The sequence below is a fragment of the Odontomachus brunneus genome, unplaced genomic scaffold (genome assembly GCF_010583005.1).
Source record: "Odontomachus brunneus isolate Ranch 3 - 2012 unplaced genomic scaffold, Obru_v1 Obru_scaffold_086, whole genome shotgun sequence".
NCBI classification, from domain to species: Eukaryota; Metazoa; Arthropoda; class Insecta; order Hymenoptera; family Formicidae; genus Odontomachus; species Odontomachus brunneus.
Window position 1 is genome coordinate 1,143,577 of NW_022639536.1, and position 452 is coordinate 1,144,028.

The window sequence follows — 452 nt, forward strand, 5'->3', positions numbered from 1 at the left end:
CTTCAAAATTTAATAATTCGATTCATTTAATTTGTATTTTCTTAGATTTTTTACTTTTTTAATTTGGATTAATCATTATAACATTCTGTTAAAAATCTAAAAGTAATTATATCACTGGTTCATTACATTACATCAATATTCATCGCATATCGATGTTGTTGCGTTGTTTCAATATCTATCAGTAAATTATCCAACGAATACCAAGTAAAAGTTATATAACTATTATTTGATGTTTGTTAGGTATATTATAATATACTGTGAATACTATAAGGATAAATTATATGAACACAAATCGTAAAAATATCGTTGGAGTCATTGGGAATCGCCGCGTGCCGCTCGATCGTTAAGCAACACTTTAACAGAGTCAGGACATAGATGGGTGATCGGTGATATACCGCTTGGGATCGAAATTATCGAGGGAAGATTCACGAAAGTTTTGAGTTGTGTATTGA

General features: G+C 29.9%; 1 long non-coding RNA gene across 1 annotated transcript in view; it reads right to left on the minus strand.

The window, feature by feature from the left end:
• LOC116847961 overlaps positions 1-452 on the minus strand; it is a 32,428-nt gene that overhangs the window by 1,259 nt on the left and 30,717 nt on the right. The gene's annotated exons all lie outside the window — the stretch shown is intronic.